Source organism: Hordeum vulgare, chromosome 3H (genome assembly GCF_904849725.1).
Source record: "Hordeum vulgare subsp. vulgare chromosome 3H, MorexV3_pseudomolecules_assembly, whole genome shotgun sequence".
Taxonomy (NCBI): Eukaryota; Viridiplantae; Streptophyta; class Magnoliopsida; order Poales; family Poaceae; genus Hordeum; species Hordeum vulgare.
In genome coordinates this window covers 143,593,185-143,617,967 of record NC_058520.1, presented here as the reverse complement: position 1 = coordinate 143,617,967, position 24,783 = coordinate 143,593,185, and positions in this window count along the sequence as shown.

The window sequence follows — 24,783 nt, the reverse complement described above, 5'->3', positions numbered from 1 at the left end:
CACTATATATAGGAGGGAGGGGGAGGGGCTTGCTTTGAGGCCCAAGCCCTCAAGGGGCGTGCCGGCGCTAGGGAGGATGAGGACTCCTCCTCCAATTCGGTTTGGGGAAGGAGGAGTCCTCCTCTTCCTTCCCACCTCCCCTTTTTCCCTTTTTCCTTTTCTTTTCTTTTGGAATTTCTTTATGTGGCTCCATGGGCCCCTTGGGCTGAGTCCACCATCCCACTAGGGACTTGTGGCGCCACCCTAGTGCCTTAGGCTCACTCCCGGGTGGGTGGGGCCCTCCCGGTGAACTCCTGGAACCCATTCGTCACTCCCGGCACACTGCCGGAATTGCCCGAAACTTTCCGGTGACCAAATGAAACCATCCTATATATCAATCTTCATTTACGAACCATTCCAGAAACCCTCGTGACGTCCGTGATCTCATCCGGGACTCCGAACAACATTCGATAACCACACATATCACTCAATTATACTAAAACATCATCGAACCTTAAGTGTGCAGACCCTGCGGGTTCGAGAACTATGTAGACATGCCCCGAGGCACTCCTCGGTCAATATCCAATAGCGGGACCTGGATGCCCATATTGGATCCTACATATTCTCCGAAGATCTTATCGGTTGAACGTCAGTGTCAAGGATTCATATAATCCCGTATGTCATTCCCTTTGTCCTTCAGTATGTTACTTGCCCGAGATTCCGCATACCTATTTGAATCTCGTTACCGGCAAGTATCTTTTCTCGTTCCGTAATACATGATCCTGTGACTTACACTTAGTCACATTGCTTGCAAGGCTTGTGTGTGCTGTTGTATTACCAAATGGGCCCCGAGATACCTCTCCATCACACGGAGTGACAAATCCAGTCTTGACCCATACTAACTCAACGGACACCTTTGGAGATACCTGTAGAACACCTTTATAGTCACCCAGTTACGTTGTGACGTTTGATGCACACAAGGTATTCCTCCAGTGCTAGTGAGTTATATGATCTCATGGTCATAGGAACAAATACTTGACACACAGAAAACAATAGCAATAAAACGACACGATCAATATGCTACGTTCATAGTTTGGGTCTAGTCCATCACATGATTCTCCTAATGATGTGTTCCAGTTATCAAGTGACAACACTTGCACATTGCCAAAAAACCTTGACTATCCTTGATCAAGTGGCTAGCCAACTAGAGGCTTGCTAGGGACATTGTTTTGTCTATGTATCCACACATGTATCTATGTTTTCATTCAATACAATTATAGCATGGATAATAAACGATTATCTTTAAACAGGAAATATAATAATAACTATTTATCATTGCCTCTAGGGCATATTTCCAATAGTCTCCCACTTGCACTAGAGTCAATAATCTAGTCCTCACATAGCCATGCGATTTACATTGTAATAAATCGAACACCCATACAGTTCTGGTGTTGATCATGTTTTGCCCGTGGAAGTGGTTTCATCAGCGGGTCTGCTACATTCAGATCCGTGTGCACTTTGCAAATATTCATGTCCTCTTCTTCGACGTAGTCGCGGATGAGGTTGAAGCGTCGTTTGATGTGTCTGGTCTTCTTGAGAAACCTTGGTTCCTTTGCTAAGGCAATGGCACCAGTGTTGTCACATAACAGAGTTATTGGATTCAGTGCGCTCGGCACAACTCCAAGATCTGCCATGAACTGCTTCATCCAGACACCATCCTTTGCTGCCGCCGAGGCAGTGATGTACTCCACTTCACTTGTAGAATCTGATACGACGCTTTGCTTCGAACTGCAACAACTTACCGTACCCCCATTAAGAATAAGTACGTATCCGGTTTGCGACTTAGAGTCATCCGGATCGGTGTCAAAACGTCGACGTAACCTTTTACGACGAGCTCTTTGTCACCTCCATAAACGAGAAACATTTCCTTAGTCCTTTTGAGGTACTTCAGAATATTCTTGACCGCCGTCCAGTGATCCACTCCTGGATTACTCCGAAACTGGCCTGCCATACTTATGGCCGAGCTGACATCTCGTCTAGTGCACAACATTGCATACATGATAGAACCTACGACCGAAGCGTAGGGGACATAACTCATTTGGTCTCTATCTTCCACAGTTGCTGGGAACTTAGTCTTACTCAATTTTATACCTTGTAGTACTGGCAAGAACCCTTTCTTGGACTGATCCATTTTGAACTTCTTCAAAACTTTATCAAGGTATGTGCTTTGTGAAAGTCCTATCAGGCATCTCGATCTATCCCTATAGATCTTAATGCCTAGAATGTAAGCAGTTTCTCCTAGGTCCTTCATAGAGAAACTTTTATTCAAGTAATCCTTTATGCTCTCCAAAAGCCCCACGTTGTTTCCAATCAGCAATATGTCATCCACATATAATATTAGAAACGCTACAGAGCTCCCACTCACTTTCTTGTAAATACAAGATTCTTCAACCACTTGTATAAACCCAAATGCTTTGATCACCTCATCAAAGCGCTTATTCCAACTCCGAGATGCTTGCACCAGTCCATAAATGGATCGGTGGAGCTTGCACACTTTGTTAGCATTCTTTGGATCGACAAAACCTTTGGGTTGCATCATATACAACTCTTCCTTAAGAAAACCGTTAAGGAATGCCGTTTTGACATCCATGTGCCAGATTTCATAATCGAAAAATGCAGCTATTGCTAACATGATTCGGACGGACTTAAGCATCACTACCGGTAAGAACGTCTCATCGTAGTAAACTACTTGAACTTGTCAAAAACCCTTTGCCACAAGTCGAGCTTTATAAATGGTCACATTACCGTCTGCGTCCGTCTTCTTCTTAGAGATCCATTTGTTCTGAATAGCCTTGCAGCCTTCAGGTAGTACTTCCAAAGTCCACACTTTGTTCTCATACATGGATCCTATCTCGGACTTCATGGCCTCCAGCCATTTGTTGGAATCCGAGCCCACCATTGCTTCTTCATAATTCCCCGGTTCATTGTTGTCTAACAACATAATTGATAAGATAGGATTACCGCACCACTCAGGAGCAGTACGTGATCTTGTCGACCTGCGAGGTCCGATAGGAACTTGATCCGAAGTTTCATGATCATCATCATCAACTTCCTCCTCAACTGGCGCCGCAACGACACGGGTTTCCCCTTGCCCTGCGCCACCATCAAGAGGGATTAGAGGTTCGACAACCTCATCAAGTTCTATATTCCTCCCACTCAATTCGTTCGAGAGAAACTCCTTCTCAAGAAAAACTCCGTTTTTTAGCAACAAACACTTTGCCCTCGGATTTGAGATAGAAGGTATACCCAACTGTCTCTTTTGGGTAACCTATGAAACACACTTTTCCGCTTTGGGTTTTAGCTTTTCAGGCTGAAGCATTTTGACATAAGCATCACATCCCCAAACTTTAAGAAACGACAACTTTGGTATTTTACTATACCACAGTTCATATGGTGTCGTCTCAACGGATTTTGATGGTGCCCTATTTAAAGTGAATGCAGCTGTCTCTAATGCATAACCCCAAAACGATAACGGCAAATCGGTAAGAGACATCATAGATCGCACCATCTCTAATAAAGTACATTACGACGTTCGAACACACCATCACGCTATGGTGTTCCAGGCGGTCTCAATTGTGAAACAATTACACATTGTCTCAAGTGAGCACCAAACTCGAAACTCAGATATTCACCCCCACGATCAGACCGCACAAACTTGATCTTCTTGTTATGATGATTTTCAACTTCACTCTGAAATTGCTTGAACTTCTCAAACGTTTCAAACTTGTGCTTCATCAAGTAGACATAACCATATCTACTCAAATCGCCAGTGAAGGTGAGAAAATAATGATAACCGCCTCGCGCCTCCACACTCATCGGACCGCACACATCGGTATGTGTGATTTCCAACAAGTCACTTGCACGCTCCATTGTTCCAGAGAACGGAATCTTAGTCATCTTGCCCATGAGGCATGGTTCGCACGTGTCAAGTGAATCAAAGTCAAGTGACTCCAAAAGTCCATCAAAATGGAGTTTCTTCATGCACTTTACACCAATATGACCTGAGCGGCAGTGCCACAAAAACATGGCTCTATCATTGTTAACTCTAACTCTTTTGGTCTCAGTGTTATGTGTATGTGTATCATCGCTATCAAGATTCAGTATGAACGATCCTCTCACATTGGGTGCATGACCATAAAAGATATTACTCATAGAAATAGAACAACCATTATTCTCTGACTTAAACGAGTAACCGTATCGCAATAAACAAGATCCAAATATAATGTTCATGCTTAACACAGACACTAAATAATAATTATTTAAGTTCATAACTAATCCTGATGGTAACTGATGTGAAACTGTGTCGACGGCGATTGCATCAACCTTGGAACCATTTCCCACGCGCATCGTCACTTCATCTTTCGCCAGCCTTCATTTATTCCGTAGTTCCTGTTTCGAGTTGCAAATATGAGCAACAAAACCGGTATCGAATACCCAGGTACTACTATGAGAGTTGGTTAAGTACACATCAATAACATGTATATCGAATATACCTGATTTTTCCTTGGTCGTCTTCTTATGAGCGAGATACTTGGGGCAGTTGCGCTTCGAGTGACCCAGTCCCTTGCAATAGTAACACTCCGTTTCAGGCTTAGGTCCAGCCTTGGGTTTCTTCGTTGGATTGGCAACAGGCTTGCCACTCTTCTTGGAATTACCCTTCTTGCCTTTGCCGTTTCTCTTGAAACTAGTGGTCTTATTCACCATCAACACTTGATGCTCTTTACGGAGTTCTGACTCTGCGACTTTCAGCATCGCGAATAACTCGCCGGGTGACTTGTTCATCCCTTGCATGTTATAGTTCAACATAAAGCTCTTGTAGCTTGGTGGCACTGATTGAAGAATTCTGTCAGTGATAGCCTCTTGTGGGAGTTCAATCCCCAGCTCAGCTAGACAGTTTGAGTACCCAGACATTTTGAGGACATGTTCACTGACAAACGAATTCTCCTCCATCTTGCAAGCATAGAATTTATCGGAGGTCTCATACCTCTCGATCCGGGCATTCTTCTCAAAGATAAAACTTCAACTCCTGGAACATCTCAAATGCTCCATGACGCTCAAAGCGACGTTGAAGTCCCGGCCCCAAGCCATACAAGACTGCACATTGAACTACTGAGTAGTCCTCCTTACGTGTTAACCAAGCGTTCTTAACATCTTGGTCAGCCGTAGCGGGTGGTTCATCTCCTAGCACAGAATTAAGGACATAATCCTTATTCCCAGCTTGAGGAGAAACTTAAGATTACGAGCCCAGTCTACAAAGTTGCTTCCATCATCTTTCAACTTAGCTTTCTCTAGGAACGTATTAAAATTCAGGGTGACTGTCGTGTGAGCCATTGATCTACAACACAAATATTTCAAAGTGGACTTAGACTATGTTCAAGATAATTAGAGTTTAACTAATCAAATTACTTGCTAAACTCCCACTCAAGAAGTACATCTCTCTAGTCATTTGAGTGGTTCATGATCCAAATTCACTAACTCAAAGTCCGATCATCATATGAGTTGAGAATAGTTTCAGTGGTAAGCATCTCTATGCTAATCATATCAACTATACGATTCAGGCTTGAACTTTCAGTCTCCTGTGTTCCGAGGCCATGTCTGCACATGCTAGGCTCGTCAAGGTTAACCCGAGATTTTCTGCGTGTGCAACTGTTTTGGACCCGTTGTATGTGAACGTTGAGTCTATCACACCCGATCATCACGTGGTGTCTCGAAACGACGAACTTTAGCAACGGTGCACAGTCGGGGAGAACACAATTTCGTCTTGAAATTTTAGTGAGAGATCACCTCATAATGCTACCGTCGTTCTAAGAAAAATTAGGTGCATAAAAGGATTAACATCACATGCAATTCATAAGTGACATGATATGGCCATCATCTTGTGCTTCTTGATCTCCATCACCAAAGCACCGACACGATCTTCTTGTCACCGACGCCACACCATGATCTCCATCAAAGTGTCGCCATCGAGGTTGTCGTCCTACTTATGCTATTACTACTAAAGCTACGTCCTAGCAATATAGTAAACGCATCTGCAAACACAAACGTTAGTTTAAAGACAACCCTTTGGCTCCTGCCGGTTGCCGTAGCATCGACGTGCAAGTCGAGATTAACTATTACAACATGATCATATCATACATCCAATATATCACATCACGTCATTGGCCATATCATATCACAAGCATACCCTGCAAAAACAAGTTAGACGTCCTCTAATTTGTTGTTGCATGTTTACGTGGCTGCTATGGGTATCTAGTATGATCGCATCTTACTTACGCAAAAACCACAACGGAGATGTGCAAGTTGCTATTTGACCTCTCCAAGGACCGCCTCGGTCAAAACCAATTCAACTAAAGTTGAAGAAACTCAAACCCTCCAGTCATCTTTATGCAATGAGGTTGCATGTCAATCGATGAAACCAGTCTCTCGTAAGCGTACGAGTTATGTCGGCCCGAGCCGCTTCAATCCAACAATACTGCTGAATCGAGAAAATACTATGGAGGGCAGCAAATCGAACATCACCGTCCACAAAAACTGTTGTGTTCTACTTGAGATAACATCTACGCATGAACCTAGCTCATGATGCCACTGTTGGGGAACGTTGCATGGGAAACAAAAAATTTCCTATGCACACGAAGACCTATCATGGTGATGTCCATCTACGAGAGGAGATTTGGATCTACGTACCCTTGTAGATCGCACAACAGGAAGCATTAAGAAACGCGGTCGATGTAGTGGGACGTCTTCACGTCCCTCAAACCGTCCCACGAACCGTCCCGCGATCCGTCCCATGATCCGTGCCGATCTAGTGCCGAACAGGCGGCACCTCCGCGTTCACCACACGTACAGCTCGACGATGATCTCGGCCTTCTTGATCCAGCAAGCAAGACGGAGAAGTAGATGAGTTCTACAACAGCGTGATGGTGTTCCGGTGGTGGTGATGATCTACTCCCGTAGGGCTCCGCCCGAGCTCCGCAGAAATCCGATCTAGAGGTAGAACTATGTGGTCTAGGGTTGAGTTGTAGGTGGCAAAAAGTTTTATCAAATCAGCCCTAAAACACCACTATATATAGGAGGGAGGGGGAGGGGCTTGCTTTGAGGGCCAAGCCCTCAAGGGGCACGCCGGCGCTGGGGATGAGGGGGACTCCTCCTCCAATTCGGTTTGGGGAAGGAGGAGTCCTCCTCTTCCTTCCCACCTCCCCTTTTTCCCTTTTCTTTTTCTTTTCTTTTGGAATTTCTTTATGTGGCGCCATGGGCTCCTTGGGCTGACTCCACCAGCCCACTAGGGACTTGTGGCACCACCCTAGTGCCTTGGGCTCACTCCCGGGTGGGTGGCTCCCGGAACCCATTCGTCACTCCCGCTACACTGCCGGAATTGCCAGAAACTTTCCGGTGACCAAATTAAACCATCCTATATATCAATCTTCGTTTCCGGACCATTCCGGAAACCCTCGTGACGTCCGTGGTCTCATCCGGGACTCCGAACAACATTCGGTAACCACACATATAACTCAACTATACTAAAACATCATCGAACCTTAAGTGTGCAGACCCTGCGGGTTCGAGAACTATGTAGACATGCCCTGAGGCACTCCTCTGTCAATATCCAATAGCGGGACTTGGATGCCCATATTGGATCCTACATATTCTCCGAAGATCTTATCGGTTGAACCTCAGTGTCAAGGATTCATATAATCCCGTATGTCATTCCCTTTGTCCTTCGGTATGTTACTTGCCCGAGATTTGATCGTGGTATCGCATACCTATTTCAATCTCGTTACCGGAAAGTCCCTTGTCTCGTTCCGTAATACAAGATCCCATGACATACACTTAGTCACATTGTTTGCAAGGCTTGTGTGTGATGCTGTATTACCGAGTGGGCCCCGAGATACCTCTCTGTCACACGGAGTGACAAATCCAGTCTTGATCCATACTAACTCAACGGACACCTTTGGAGATACCTGTAGAACACCTGTATAGTCGCCCGGTTACGTTGTGACGTTTGATGCACACAAGGTATTCCTCCGGTGCCAGTGAGTTATATGATCTCATGGTCATAGGAACAAATACTTGACATGCAGAAAACAATAGCAATAAAACGACACGATCAATATGCTACGTTCATAGTTTGGGTCTAGTCCATTAGATGATTCTCCTAATGATGTGATCCAGTTATCAAGTGACAACACTTGCACATAGCCAGAAAACCTTGACTATCCTTGATCAACTGGCTAGCCAACTAGAGGCTTGCTAGGGACATTGTTTTGTCTATGTATCCACACATGTATCTATGTTTTCATTCAATACAATTATAGCATGGATAATAAACGATTATTTTTAAACAGGAAATATAATAATAACTACTCCCTCCGTCCCAAAATAAGTGTCTTGAGCTTAGTATAAGTTTGTACTGGAGTTAATATAAAGTTGAGACACTTACTTTGGGACGGAGGGAGTATTTATCATTGCCTCTAGGGCATATTTCCAACAAAAGGACCCATCAAAGAATGGGTACCTAAATTCAAGCATTGATCTTATGTAGGAGTTTTCTTCAGGTGGAGTGTCATGGTTGCTTGATAGTAGAGCGACAAATCATATGACCGGAAGCAAGGATTTGGTGGTCGACGTTCATCCCAACCCATCCGTGGCCACCCAAGTCTCCTTCGGTGATGATGCAATTTCAAAGGTATTGGGTCTTGGGAACGTGGTAATTTCTGTGGAACTTACCATTGAAAAGGTCATGGTTGTTTAGACCCTTGCATACAATTTACTTTCCATTCATCAACTTGCACTCATGGGTTTTAGTACGTTCTTTGGTATTGACTCTGTGGCCCGTTTGTGGAGCAAGACTCTTAAAGTAGCTTTGTTGGGCATGTAGAGAATGGTCTCTATGTGGTTAACTTTTCAAAGCGACCCACTAACTCCGTTAATTGCCTAATGGCTAAAGTTGATGTGGGATGGATTTGGCATCACCGGCTAGACCATGTCAATATGATATCTTTGCAAAGTCTCCTCAAAGGGGATCATGTTCTTGGACTAAGAAATGTGAGTTTTGCCAAAGATCGTGCTTGCAGTGTTTGTACTGAAGGAAAGCTACATGAGACAGCTCACCGCCCCACGACTACCATATACTCGAAGAGACCTTTGGAGATCATCCACATGTATCTCTTTGGTCCTCCATCTTTTGATAGTCTTGGGGGCAGAAATAATTGCTTGATGATAGTGGATGATTACTCAAGATATACTTGGGTGTACTTCTTCAAGAGGAAGAGTGAGACTCGAAAAACTGTCATCAACTTTGCCAATGAGGTTCAACATCAACATGAAGCAAGGATATTGATGATTATAAGTTATAATGGCACCGAGTTCAAGAATTACACCTTAAATGAATTTCTGAGTGACGAGGAAATCAAGCATCAATACTCCGCACCATATACCCCTCAACAAAATGGTGTAGCAGAAAGGAAGAACCAGACGTTGATGGACGCTGTAAGAACCATGATGGCAGAGTTTAAATCTTCGTGTAACTTTTGGGTTGAAGCCATCAACACCGCATGTCATGCATCTAATCGACTCTACCTCCGCAAACGCTTGAACAAGACTCCTTATGAATTTCTTACCGGGAACAAGCCCAACCTCAAGTACTTCCGTGTGTTCATTTGTAAGTGTTTCATTCTTAAGAAAGGTGCTCATTTGTCTAAATTTGAACCTAGAGCTCAAGAGGGCATATTTTTTGGTTATGCTACAAACTCTCGTGCTTACCGTGTCCTCAACGAGTCCAATGGACTCATTGAGGAGACGTGTAACGTGGAGTTTGATGAGAATAATGGCTCCCAAGTGGAGCAAAGTGGTCTTTGTTATGTAGGTGATGAAATTCCTCCTCGAGCCATAAGAAGAATGGGTGTGGGACACTTCCTACCCGTGGAGGAACTCCTTGTGGTAGAAGGATAAGGACAATGTTCCACACAAGTGGAACCATCACGGACACAAGACCCACACGCTTCCGAAGAAAAAAGTGAATGCCCTCAACATTGTGTTCAAGATACGGGAGAAGATCAACCACATCATGATAGTTCACGAAGTGATGTCCTTAATAAAGCTCACACCTCCAAGCAAGCTAAAGATCTAGATCAAGACCAAGACCAAGACCATGCTCAAGATCAAGAGCAAGCTCACAAAAGTGGTAAAGGTCAGACGAATGTTTCTCCTCAACTCTCCATGTAGGAGATTCGAGAAAGAGGTGCCGCTAATGCTTCCAAGTTTAAAAACTATCAACATGTGTTAGAGAATGTCTACGACAGCTTAAAGAGAGGGGTAACCACTCGCACACAATTAACAAACTTAAGTGCACATCATGTGTTTGTTTCTTGCATTGAACCCCTAAAGGTACAAGAAGCACTCGAAGACATGGACTGGGTTGAAGCCATAAATGAAGAACTCAACAACTTCGAGCGCAACAAAGTTTGGTGATTGGTGCCAAGACCTAAGGAGAACCACAGTGTCATTGGAACCAAGTGGATCTTTAAGAACAAGCAAGATTCAAACGATGTTTTCATTCGCAACAAGGCAAGATTGGTAGCACAAGGCTACTCTCAAATCGAGGGCATCGACTATGGTGAATCCTTTGCTCCCATTGCTCGCCTTGAATCTATTCGCTATTGCTTGTATTTGATTCACATCATAACTTAAAATTATATCAAATGGATTTGAATAGTGCATTTCTTAATGGTCACCTTAAGGAGTTGGTATATGTCAAGCAACCCCCCGGGTTCGAGGATCCCAAGTTCCCCAATCATGTTTATGTTCTCGATAAGGCACTCTATGGCCTTAAACAAGCCCCATGTGCATGGTATGAGCACCTTAGTGAGATGTTACATGATCATGGGTTTGAAATTGGGAAAATAGGCCCCACTCTTTTTACTAAGAAGGTCAAAGGGAGTTTGTTCATATGCCAACTATATGTTTATGATATTATCTTTGGTTCTCTTATCAAAGCTTTTAATGAAGAGTTTGTCGCACTAATGACCAAAGAATTTGAGATGTCCATGATGGGAGAGTTGACGTTTTTTCTTGGATTCGAAGTCAAGCAACGAAGTTAAGGAACCTTCATCAATGAAGCAAAATATACCCAAGACACGCTCAAGAGGTTCAAGATGAATGATCTCATACCGGCCAAGGAAAACACTCCCATGCCTCTCAACTACCATCTTGACCTCGATCCCAATGGTAAAGTTGTGGATAAAAAGGTATATCGCTCTATGATTGACTCTTTTCTTTACCTTTGTGCATCTAGACTAGATATTATGTTGAGTGTGGGAATTTGTGCATGATTTCTATCTGTACCTAAGGAAAGTCACTATGTGGCGGTCAAGCGAATTTTTGATATTTGGCTCATACCCCAAACTTTGGCTTATGGTATCCCAAAGATGCATCATTTCACCTCATAGGATACCCGAATTCGGGTTGGGTGGGAGACCATGTGGAGAGGAAGTCAACTTATGGAGGTTACCAATTCCGTGGTCGCTCTCTCGTAAGTTGGTCTTCAAAGAAACAAAATTGTGTTTCTCTCTCGTCCATCGAGGCCGAGTATGTCGCTATTGCAAGTTTCTATGCTCTTTTGCTTTGTATGAGGCAAACTTTAAAGGATTACGGTGTCACTTGTTACAAAGTGCCTCTTTATTGTGATAATGTAAGTCCAATCTCGATCTCCAACAATCCGGTTCAACACTCCAAGACGAAAAACATTTGTATTGGTCACCATTTCATCGGGATCATAACAAGCGTGGGGAAATTGATGTCATCTACCTCGACACTAATGATCAACTTGTAGACATTTTCACGAATCCATTGAATGAAGCAAGATTTCGCGAGTTAAGGCATGAGCTAAATATCATTGATTTGAGCAATTTGGATTGAACTTAGGGACACCCCACCACTCTCATCATACTATTTTGTTTAGATGTGGGCACATATTTAGGGGGAATGTTACTCTCTCAATGAAATCTCACTCCCCCTATTATGCATAAATTGATCATGTCTTTCACATTAGTCATCACAAATGACACTTGTGCTTCAAAGGCGAGTCTTGGTCATGCGCACAAGGTTAAAATCTTCGCGGTGCCATACCAATTGACTCAAACATAGGTGGTTTCGACCATCGCCCCTTGCATTCATGATTTGATTGCATGTATCATGGATCTTTCTCTCCTTTGCTTTCCTTCTTTGTTATAGATCCTAGGTGTACGTATCCCTAGAGCGTGGATCTTTTATCTATTTTCTTATTATACACCCTTGGGATGTATATCTCAACATATGCCAGTGTTTTTATTCTATACCAAGCCATCCGTCTCCCTAAAACCCTCTTCTCCAATTGTACGCATTTTGCTTATGGCATTGGTGATAGTGGCCGGACACATTGGCAGTTCAATCACTAGGTACAACCTGTTGTACCATCCCATTGGTAGAACTGGTGTGACTCTGGTGGTTCAACCGCTAAGTCCTTCTACTTGTAAACTGCATTGGATTTTTATCCCCGGAGAGGAGAGGATGATGCAACACAGTAGAGTAAGTATTTTACTCAGTTAAGAAACCAAGGTTATCAATCCAGTAGGAGAAACAAGCAACACCGACTCCTGCAAACACAACGCAAACCTTCGCACCGAACGTAAACAAGAGGTTGTCAATCTCTCGGCAGTCAAGAAGCAAGATTAAATGATATATGATAGATTGATAGATTCATAAATAATAAAAGATAAAAAAGTGCAGCAAGTATTTTTGGTATTTTTGTATAAGTAAATGAGATTGGTCTTATAATAAAATTAGACCCGGGGGACGTAGGATTCACTAGTGGCATCTCTCTCAAGAAAATAACATACGGTGGGTAAACAAATTATTGTTGGGCAATTGATAGAAAAGCAACTAATTATGATGTTATCCAAGGCAATGATCATCATATAGGCATCACATCCAAATCATGTAGACCGACTCCTGTCTTTATCTACTACTATTACTTCACACATCAACCGCTATCCAACATGCATATAGTGTATTAAGTTCATAAGAACGAAGTAATGCATTAAGAACGATGACATGATGTAGTAAAGACCAAAGCATATAAGAATTCATCCTAACTTGTTATCCTGAATGGCAACAACACATGTGTATCAACTCCCCTTCTGTCACTAGGGCTGAACACCGCAAGATCGAACCCATTACCGAGCACCTATTCCCATTGCAACAGATCTATTCTAGTTGGCCAAGCCAAACCAAAGCTTTAGAGAAGAAATACAAGGCTATACTAATGCATGCATAAAAGAGATCAGGAAAGAACTCAAATAAAACAAGGATAGATATGATCATAAACTCACAATTCATCGGATCCCAACAAACGCACCGCACAAAGTCATTACATCGAATGGATCTCCATGAAGATCATGGAGACCGTTGTATTGAGATACAAAGAGAGAGAGAGAGAGCCATCTAGCTACTACCAACGGACCCGTTGGTCTGTGGTGAACTACTACGCCTCATTGAAGAGGCGACAAGGTTGATGTAGAGCCCCTCCATGGTGTGTTCCCCCTCCGACGGAGTACCGGAAAAGGCCTCCAGATAGGATCTGTCGAGAACAGATGCTTGACGCGGCGGAAAAAGTATTTCGTGGGCTCCCTTGAGGGTTTTGGAATATTGCTGAATTTATAGTGGAGGAGGTAGGGCAAATGGAGCGTGGAAGGGCCCAGACAACATAAGGGCTCACCCCCCGGGGCGCACCATGGTGTTGTGTGGGGTCCTCCGGCAAGATCTTCCTTGGCCTCCAAGTTCCAGGTGAACCTTATCATCAATAAAAATCCTCAAAAAGTTTCAGGACGATTTGATCTTATCTGATATTGATTTCCTGCAAAGCAAAAACAGGGTAGAAAACAGGAACTGGCACTTGGCACTAAGTTAATAGGTTAGTCCCCAAAAATGATATAAAAAGGTATAAAATGATAAGAAAAACATCCAAGAAAAATAATAACATAACATCGAACAAGCAAAAATAATAGATACATTGGAGACGTATCAAGCATCCCCAAGCAGAACTCCTCCTCGTCCTTGAGTAGGAAAGTGATAAAACATATTTTTGATTGTGGAATGCTACCCAACATACTTCAAGTTATTTTCATAGCATAGACATGAGGACTTAGATGATTCAAAGAAATAGTCTATATTTGACATGAGGACATAGATACTCAAGTGATGCTAACAAGCAACCACGTCTTTCAAAATAACAATGCTAAAAAATTTATCCCTAGCCCATTATGCTCAATCATTGATCCATTCATTATGCACACTCGAATATCAATCATACTCCATGCACACACATAACCACATGACCCCCTAGTTGGTGCTTTTAAAGAGAAGGATGAGACTCAACATAAATATTAAATAGAAAGGCCCTTTACAGAGGGAAGCATTGATTTATAGACGTGCGAGAGCTCAACTTTTAAAAGAGATGAAAAAATTATTTTGGGTGGCATCCTTTTCTCGTCAACGAGAACGACTTAAAGTTCCCAACACTTCTCACATCGGATACATCATAGGCGGTTCCCAAACAAAAAGTATTTTTTTGTATCTCTATTACCCCATCATCATTTTAGTGTCACCAAGACTTTGGTATTTCTATTGTCACATCCAAGAGAATATTTTTTTTGTTTCCACCATTACTTTTCACAATCCATGGCTAACCGAATTCACGGGTGCCTTCCATACCATCACATTCCATTTATTTTTTGGACTGGGCAGCCCTTTTACTGCTACTCTCGTGCAATGACAAGTGAATAAATACTCATCGTAAGAATGACATATCCAACACAAAAAAATTGGCCATCCCTCACCGCTTCATGAGCGATACGGTCATAAAAAAGAGAAAATAGTTTTGAGATTTTTTAGAGATGGTACATGCAAATTTACTTGGAACGGTAATGAAATACCGCATATAGGTAAGTATGGTGGACACAAGTGGCAAACAAGGTTTAAGGATAATGGATGCACAAGCAATATTCCCGCTTAGTAGAAATGAAGGCTAGCAAAAAGATTGAGAAGCTCCCAACTATAAAATCATAATGATGCACATGCATACATAAAAGATAACCAACATCGGACAATATACCATAAGTAGGATATAACTTCATTGCATAATTATTGACTTTTCTTGCTTGCATAGGGAATCATAAACATTAACATCAATATTCATACTAGAGGATAATTGACTCACTAACATAACTCACATATCATCATATACATATCTGAAAACTATTACAGATAATCAAGTTTTTCATGTCCCATATAATTTTTTATATGCTAGTTTTCATTATTCTACTTGAATATTCATCACAGAGGGACCAAGCATCATATATCGTACCAATTACCAAGACTATTTTCACACTCTCAAAAAGATATAAGTGAAGCAAGAGAGTGGATTTCTTCAACATTTTATAACATTCTCAAAATTATATAAGTGAACAAAGAGAACAAGTTCTTCAAAACATTCACACCACCGTGTTCAAAAAGATATAAGTGAAGCGCTAGAGCAACCGCCTAGCTTAACAAATTTAAGTGAAGCACAAGAAGCAATTCTAACAAATTGTGATGACGTGAGGACATCACAAGAAAATGTGTTCATAGGTGATGATTGTGAAAATCTAATAAGCAAACACTCATACAAGACGCCCCAAGCAAAACACATATCATGTGACAAATAAAAATATAGCCTCAAGTGTGTTACCGATAGTTGTTCGAAGAAAGAGGGGATGCCTTCTGGTGCATCCCCAAGCTTAGACTCTTGAGTCTCCTTAGATATTACCTTCTGGTGCCTTGGGCATCCTAAGCTTTGGATTTTGCATATCTTCATTCCTTCATCCATCGACGTCACACCCAAAACTTGAAAACTTCAATCGCGCAAAACTCAACAAAACCCTCGTGAGATACGTTAGTACAACCAAACAAATTACTACTATAAGTACTGTTGCAAACCCATTAAAATTTTATAATTAGATTATAGTTACTGTATTCTAGCTTTCCCATGGCTTTCACCCCCCCGATACAATCCATATATTCATTAAAATAAGCAAACAATGCAACGAAAACATAATCTGTCAAAAACAAAACGGTTTGTAGCAATCTGTCGAAAAGACATACTACTGAAACCCCAACAATTCTGAAAAATTAGGATAACTTGGAAATTTTTTATATAAATGACATGTAAAAAAAGACACATTCTATGTTGTGATGAATTTATAAAATTCTTGGACTAGGCCTCAAAGTTTCTATTTTTCACAGAATTACATTCACAAGCATCCATACCATCCCAAAGGTTTTACTTGGCACAAACACTAATTGAAATATATAAAACTAACTCAAAACATAAGCAAATAAAGGAAAATAGAAAGAACAGAAACAAAAAGCAAAATTTTATTTTATTCGTTGGTTGCCTCCCAATAAGCAGTATCGTTTTACGCCCTCAGCTAGGCATGATGATTTCAATGATGCTCGCATAAAGGTAAAGAATTGAAACATAAAGAGAGCATCATGAATCACATGGAAACCATATTTAAGTCTGACCCACTTCCTATGCATAGGGATTTTTTGAGCAAACAAATTATGGGAACAAGAATCAATTAGCATAGGAAGGCAAACAAGTATAACTTCAAAATTTCCAACACACACAGAAGAAACTTGATATTGTTGCAATATGTAAAAGCATATGTTACTCTCTCATAGTAATTTTCAGTAGCATCATGAATAAATTCAACAACATAGCTATCACATAAAAGCATTATTTTCATGATCGACATGCATAAAGGTCTTACAATCTTCAAAGGTAGTGGGATTAACATTAACTAAAGTCATGACTTCTCCAAACCCACTTTTATCAAAAAATCGTAAGGCTGAGCACTCTCCAAACACGTGGGATTCTTTTTACCTTAAGTTGACACTCTTTCAAACCCACTTTCGATACTATTGCAAACCTTATTATCAATAACATATTCATCATGAGGATTAAATAAATTTTCAAGATCACAAGAAGCATCACCCAATCATGATCATTACAATGAGTAGTGGACATGACAAAATTATCATCCCCAACCTTCTAGTTTTGCATATCATTAACATAATTGACATTAATATAATTTATGGTAACACCATTGCAATCATGATTTTAAATCAAGGAGCTATCATGAATCACTTTATAAATTTCTTCTTTCAACACTTCATCCAAATTTTCAGATTCATGATTTTCAAACAAAACTTCATAGAGATAATCAAGTGAAATCAAATCACTAGCAATTGGTTCATCATGATTTGGTATTTTGAAATGATTAGAAAGTGTATGAGGATCCATATCGTTAGATGTTTAGCAAGCGAAGATGCAAGCAAATAGAAGGCACATGGCAACACAAGAAAAGATAGAAAACAAGCAAAAAGGCAAAGGGAAAAGAGGGCAAATAAAACGACAAATTTTTGTGAAGTAGGGGAGATGAAAACGAGAGGAAAATGGCAAATAAAGTAAATTCAAAGATAAGAGTTGATAGTGTAGGTACTTGGTAGTGGCACCAGAGATTTTCAAGTTGATGATGTTGGCTTGATCCTCCCCGGCAACGACGCCAGAAATTCTTCCTGTTACTTGTAAACTGCGTTGGATTTTTATCCCCGAAGAGGAGAGGATGATGCAACACAATAGAGTAAGTATTTCCCTAAGTTAAGAAACCATGGTTATCAATCCAATAGGAGAACCAAGAAACACCGTTACCTACACACATAACACAAACCTTCGCACCCAACGCAAACGAGAGGTTGTCAATCTCTCGGCGGTCAAGAAGCAAGATTTAATGATATATGATAGATTGATAAATTGATAAATAAATAAAAGATAAAAAAAGTGCAGCAAGTATTTCTGGTATTTTTGTATAAGTAAACACGATTGATCTTATATAAAAAGTAGACCGGGGCCATAGGATTCACTAGTGGCATCTCTCTCAAGAAAATAGCATACGGTGGGTAAACAAATTACTGTTGGGCAATTGATAGAAAAACAAATAATTATGACGCTATCCAAGGCAATGATCATGATATAGGCATCACATCCAAATCAAGTAGACCGACTCCTGCGTGCATCTACTACTATTACTTCACACATCGACCCCTATCTAGCATGCATCTAGTTTATTAAATTCATAAGAATGAAGTAATGCATTAAGAACGATGAGATAATGTAGTCAAGACAAAAGCATATAATAATTCATCCTAACTTGTTTTCCTTAATGGCAACAACACGTGCGTATCAACTCCCCTTCTATCACTAGGACTGAACACCGCAAGATCGAACCCATTATCGAGCACCTCTTCCCATTGCAAGAAGATCTAATCTAGTTGGCCAAACCAAACCAAAACTTCGAAGAAGAAATACAAGTCTATACTAAATCATGCATAAAATAGATCAGCAAAGAACTCAGATAAAACAAGGATGGATCTGATCATAAACTCACAATTCACCGGATCCCAACAAACACACTGCACAAAGTCATTACATCGAATGGATCTCCATGAAAATCATGGAGACCATTGTATTGAGATATATATAGAGAGAGAGCCATCTAGATACTACCTACGTACTCGTAGGTGTGTGGTGAACTAATCACGCATCATCGAAGAGGCGGCAAGGTTGATGTAGAGCCCCTCCGTGATGAGTTCCCCCTTCGACGAAGTATCTGAAATGGCCTCCAGATGGGATCTGGCAAGAACAGAGGCTTGAGGCGGCGGAAAAAGTATTTTGTGGACTCCCTTTAGGGTTTTGGAATATTGCTGAATTTATAATGGAGGAGGTAGGGAAAATGGTGCATGGAGGGGCCCACACAACATTAGGGGCCCCCTGGGGCGCGCCCTAGTGTTGTGTGGGGCCCTCCGGCAAGATCTTCCTTGGCCTCCAAGTTCTAGGTGATCCTTATCTTCAATAAAAAAACATCAAAAAGTTTCGGGACGATTTGATCTTATATCATATTGATTTCCTGCGAAACAAAAACAGGGCAGAAATATGAACTACACTTGGCACTAAATTAATAGGTTAGTCCCCAAAAATGATATAAAATGATAATAAAAACATCTAAGAATAATAATATCATAGCATGGAACAAGCAAAAAATAATAGATACGTTGGAGACGTATCAAGTCCCATATTGATCCGTCTCAGCGGTACAACTGGTGTATCCCATGCAGTTCTATCGCTTTGTGCCTTGTGCGGTACAACCGCCACGTAGGGTTGTACAGCCGCCCGCGATGGTGCGGGTATTTAAAGGTGTCGGGATGAAGGGGTTTTCAGTTTTCCCCTTCGTGCCCTATCTCCTATGGTGCGTGTACCGCCGGCTGTCGTCCCCTTCGCCCTGATGTGCCCTCCGGCGCCCCGGATCGATGGATTTCTCTAGGATCCGCTCTGTGGAGCGCTCCTCCTCCGCGATCTCTTCCAATGGATGCTGGTAATGCCTTGTTCCTCTTCTCGGTTGGGTCCTCTTGTCGGACACTCCATTGTTAGGGCATTATTTGGTTTCCCGCTTTTGTAGTCAAACTATTGGATGGAAGAGATCCCTATATTTGCCTTCATTATTTGTGATGTCTAGAATGTCAAGTACCAGTCCGTGGTTCAGATCCGATTGGGCTGGTTCCCCATTGCTACAGTATTGTCTGCATAGCGGTACAAGCGCCTCTAAGAGCGGTACAACCGGCTTCTCTGAATCTCTATCCATTGTTTCATCTTCTCTGCATCACACATAATATATTCCTTTGTTTGCGTACAATGCTCTTATCTTTTCTGGGTTCCTTGTGTGCTACTTGATGACCCACAAGTATAGGGGATCAATCGTAGTCCTTTCTATAAGTAAGAGTGTCGAACCCAACGAGGAGTAGAAGGCTCTGATAAGCGGATTTCAGCAAGGTAATAACTGCAAGCACTCAAAGTAGCGGTAACAAGTGATTGTGTAGTGAGGTGAAACGTAGCAAGCAAAGAGTAACAAGTAACAAGCAATAGCAACGGTGCAACAAGTGGACCAATCCCTTTTGTAGCAAGGGACAAGCCTGAACAAAGTCTTATAGGAGGAAAAACGCTCCCGAGGACACAAAGGAATTTCTGTCATGCTAGTTTCATCATGTTCATATGATTCACGTTCGTTACTTTGATAGTTTGATATGTGGGTGGACCGGCGCTTGGGTACTGCCCTTACTTGGACAAGCATCCCACTTATGATTAACCTCTCTCGCAAGCATCCGCAACTACAAAAGAAGAATTAAGACAAAGTCTAACCATAGCATTAAACTAGTGGATTCAAATCAGCCCCTCGCGAAGCAACGCATAGACTGGGGTTTAAGCTTCTGTCACTCCAGCAACCCGTCATCTACTCACTACTTCCCAATGACTTCCTCTAGGCCCAAATATGGTGAAGTGTTATGTAGTCGACGTTCACATAACACCACTAGAGGAAAAACAACATACAACATATCAAAATACCAAACGAATATCAAATTCACATGACTATTATTAACATGACTTATCCCATGTCCTCAGGAACAAAAGTAACTACTCACAAGACATAATCGTAATCATGATCAGAGGTGTAATGAATAGCATCAAGGATCTGAACATACACTCTTCCACCAAGTAATCCAACTAGCATCAACTACAAAGAGTAATCAACACTACTAGCAACCTTACAAGTACCAATCGGAGCTGCGAGACGAAGATTGGTTACAAGAGATGAACTAGGGATTGGAGAGGAGATGGTGCTGATGAAGATGTTGATGAAGATGCCTCCCCTCCAACGAGTGGAGTGTTGGTGATGACGATGGCGACGATTTCCCCCTCCTTGAGGGAAGTTTCCCCGGCAGGATCGTCCTGCCGGAGCTCTAGATTGGATCTGCTCAAGTTCCGCCTCGTGGCGGCGGCAAAACCACGAAAAAGCTCCCGATTGATTTTTTCCGAACCAAAACCCTTCATATAGCAAAAGGAGAGAGCTAGTGGGAAGTCAGGCAGCCCACAAGCTTGCCCTGCGCCACCAGGGGGGTGGTGGTGGAGTGGGGGCTTGTGGAGCCCTGGTGGGCCCCCTCCGGTAGTTCTTTCGCCCAGTATTTTTTATATAATCTAGAAAAAATCCACGTAACTTTTCAGGGCATTTGGAGATGTGCAGAATAGTGGACTAGGATTTGCTCCTTTTCAAGTCTAGAATTCGAGCTGCCTGAATTCTCCCTCTTCAAATAAACATTGCAAAATAAGAGAGAAAAGGCATAAATATGGTACCACAAGTAATATAACAGCCCAATAAGCAACAAATATCAACATGAAAGCATGATGCAAAATGGACGTATTAACTCCCCCAAGCTTAGACCTTGCTTGTCCTCAAGCGAAAACCAAGTTCCATAAACATGTCCACATGTTGAGGGACGAAGGTGTCGATAAAACATAATACGGACATGAGGGCATCATGATCACACATAGAACAGAAATACATCATAAAGATTCTTATGGGAAAGTAACAATTCCTTCACAAAGCAAAGCATGAAGCAAAAACCTTACCGAGAAGTAACCAACAATAGTCCATAGTCATTGAAGCAATTGCAATTTATCACAACATCAGAAAGAGTCAAATAAGAGCTTGTAAAGCAAACCCACATACTCAATCATCTCTTTTGTTTTCCACAATTGTTACAACTCACGTGGTACTCATGGTGTCAAAGTTTCAGCTGGACACAGAGGAAGATAGGGGCTTATAGTTTTGCCTCCCAATGGTTTACCTCAAGGGTAAAGTCAACAACAATAAAGCATAAGTACTCAACTCCAAGTTGATATATGAATATAGATCTTTCCCAAGCATGTGACAGTAGCCAAGACAAAGGCAAAAATAGGGAATTGGTGATGATCACCATGACTCTTACAAGGGCAAAAAGTAAAGGTACAAGATAGGCCCTTCGCAGAGGGAAGCAAAGGAACATCACTTTATATTGCCTCCTCTGATAAAGAACATTATTATGCAGTCTGTCGCTTTTATGTCTTCCTCATCATAGGTTCGTACAAAGCTTATTTTACGCACACTAATAGATCATACATATTAGAGAGCAATTTTTTTATTGCTTGCACCGATGACAACTTACTTGAAGGATCTTATTCAGTCCATAGGTAGGTATGGTGGACTCTCATGGAAAAATTTGTTGGAGGTTTATGGATGCACAAGTCGTATCTCTACTTGGTGCGGGAGTTTTGGCTAATATGAGGTGGAAGCAATCGTCACATGCTAAGGGATCTCTAATCATATAACATTTTTTGGAACCAAGCAAACACAATTCATTATGTTGTCTTCCTTGTCCAACATCTACTCCTAGACATGTAATAGTTTGGTGAGTGCTCACAATTGTAAAAAGTGTCTAATATGATATATCTATATGTGAACCTCTCTTTCCTTATTACTTATTATTAATTGCAACAATGACTGAGGTCTATGTTGATTTATTCTCAACAAGTTTAAATCATCATACGTGTCATAAGTGAAGTTAGCACTTTCCATAAGATCGTCTCATGATCTTTCATGCTATCATTCTTTTCATACTATTGATCATGGCACAAAGCAAAGCCCTTGACTAAGACACTCTTTATTATATAGCTCGTAAGCTCGAATACATTGGGGGAGAGACAAAAGCAAAATACTCAAACTAAAAACTAAAGACTTATTCCTCTAAGAGAAGAAATAAAAACTGAAAAGGAAAGAACTAAAACAAAGGTAAAAGAAAAAGCTATAAAGGTGATACGATACCAGGGCGACTCCCCCAAGCTTGGCAGAAGCCAAGGGGATTGCCCATACCAATGCTTAGTTGTCTTCCTTTGGTGGTGATGGTGGTGTTGTTGGGGCGGTCTGATCCTCCGTCTTCCAAGGCGTAGGTGCTCCATCATGGCAGGATGAACGAGTCACCGGAATCCTCAAATCTGCAGCCAACCTTATTGATTTAAATTGGTACTCATACTCACAGTTTTGGTTCTACAGGTCGTAGATCTGGCCCTGAAGTTGATCAACCCTATCATAGAGCCTGGAGTGGTGTTTCCCAATATCAATGGCATCCATCTTGTGATTGCTAGTGAACTCTGTGATCATCGTGTGGTTGGCGTTGAGTCCACGCTCCACCATCCCTTGGCACTTGAAGACTTGTTGCTCCATTGCTTCGAGCCTCGTCTCCATGCTTTCGGTCTTCTTAGGCCCCTCAACATCACGAATGTGCAACATCCCCTCTCCCATCTTGATAGATTGAGGGTGTTTCAGCACTTCCGTGAGGTAGGGATTGATGACCTTCTCGAAGATCTTGTCCTTAGGAGCGTTTGGGGAATTCATGATGATCTAGATCTGTCACAGAAACAGGCTCGAAACGAAAACAGAGGGAAACTATGCAATACGGAGATCAAAACCTTCGGGCGACTATATATTGATTTTTTCTGGGCCAGAAGGAGTCCTCCGCAAGAAATCGGAGTCCAGGAGGCACACGAGGTGCCCACAAGCTTGCCCTCCGCCACCAGAGGGTAGGGGGCGGTGGCAGGGCTTGTGGCCGCCTCGTTCGCTCTCCGGACTGCTTTTTATTTTTCTAATTTTCCAAAAATTCCAAAACGGAAGAAATTTCCTATTGGAAAAGTATCGGAGTCCAATTTCTTGCCGAAACAGACACATCTTCGTTTTCAAGGTGTGAAACAGGATGATAAACATCCCTTATGTACTCCTCTAGAGTTATGACATTGATGATATTGGTCTCAACATTTATGGGAGTACCAGAGATGTAATGGTTGATTCTTTGCCCATTTACCACTCTAGGAAAATTTCCTTCCGTGTTATTGATTTTGATGGCACTGGAACGATATACTTCCTCCATAACATAGGGACCTTCCCATTTAGAGAGAAGCTTGCCTGCAAAGAATCTCAAACAAGAATTGTATAGCAACACATAATCACCTACATTGAACTCGCGTTTTTGTATTCGTTTGTCATGCCATCTCTTAACCTTTTCCTTGAACAACCTGGCATTCTCATATGCTTGGGCTCTCCATTCATCTAACGAGCTGATATCAAACAACCGCTTCTCACCCTCAAGTTTGAAATCAAAGTTGAGCTCTTTGATTGCCCAATAAGCTTTGTGTTCCAGCTCAAGAGGTAAATGACAGGCCTTACCGTAAACCATTTTATACGGTGACATGCCCATGGGATTCTTATAAGAAGTCCTATAAGCCCATAGTGCATCATCAAGTTTGCTAGACCAGTTCTTTCAAGATCTATTGACGGTCTTTTGTAGGATCAACTCGATGTCCCTATTACTCAACTCCACTTGACCACTAGACTGAGGATGATAAGGAGATGCAACTCTATGGTTGACATCATACTTAGCTAGCATCTTGCGGAAAACACCATGAATGAAGTGTGAACCGCCATCAGTCATCAAGTATCTAGGGATTCCAAATCTTGGGAATATGACTTCTTTAAGCATCTTAATAGAGGTGTGGTGATCAACATTTTTAGTGGGGATAGCTTCTACCCACTTAGTAATGTAATCCACAGCAACTAAGATGTGAGTGTACCCATTGGAACTCGGGAAGGGTCCCATATAATCAAAGCTCCAGACATCGAATGGTTCAATGACAAGTGAATAGTTCATAGGCATGTCTTGACGCTTAATGATGTTTCCTATCCTTTGGCATTC